Source organism: Triticum aestivum, chromosome 4D, assembly GCF_018294505.1.
Source record: "Triticum aestivum cultivar Chinese Spring chromosome 4D, IWGSC CS RefSeq v2.1, whole genome shotgun sequence".
Taxonomy (NCBI): Eukaryota; Viridiplantae; Streptophyta; class Magnoliopsida; order Poales; family Poaceae; genus Triticum; species Triticum aestivum.
This window is the reverse complement of record NC_057805.1, coordinates 477332719-477333442: the sequence shown is the minus strand read 5'-3', so window position 1 is coordinate 477333442 and position 724 is coordinate 477332719.

Below are 724 nucleotides of genomic sequence, written 5' to 3'. Positions count from 1 at the left end.
GGCCCATGTGTGGCCGGGATGCCGCCTATTTTTTTTGCGGATGTTTCCTTTTTCTTTTTTCCTTTTCTTTTTTTTCAATAATTCGGGATATGAAAAGGTCCTAAATTTCAGAAAAGTTGCTAATTTTGAATAAAACAATCATGATTTAAAAAACCATAATTTCCAAAAAGAAGCTCGGTAATTCAAAAATTGTTCATGAATTTGGCAAAAAATGTTCACAAATTAAAAAAGGTTCATGAATTTAAAACAATGTTCATTATTCCGAAAAAATGTTCGTGAAATTGAAAAATATTCACAAAATAAGTAAATCATGATTACAGAAAAATGCTCTCGAATTCAAAAACTGTTCACGAATTTGTCAAAAAATGTTCATAATTTAAAAAATTCAAACAAATGTTCGCTAATTCAAAAAATGTTCACGAATTTGGGAAAAATGTTCACGATTCAAAAAATGTTCACGAATTTGGAAAAAATGTTCGCTAATTCTAAAACTGTTCACGAATTTGAAAAAAAATGTTCATGATTTCGAAAAAGTAGTCTTTAATTTTAAAATGTTCATTATTTCAAAAAAATGTTCATGATTTGAAAAACAAGTTCATGACTTAAGAGAATGTTCACTAATTTCTAAAAAAATTGTTGATGATTTCAAAAAAAAAAATCGTGAGCTTGGAAAAATGTTCACAGTTTCAAAACAAAATGTTCATGATTTAAGAGTAACGATTTA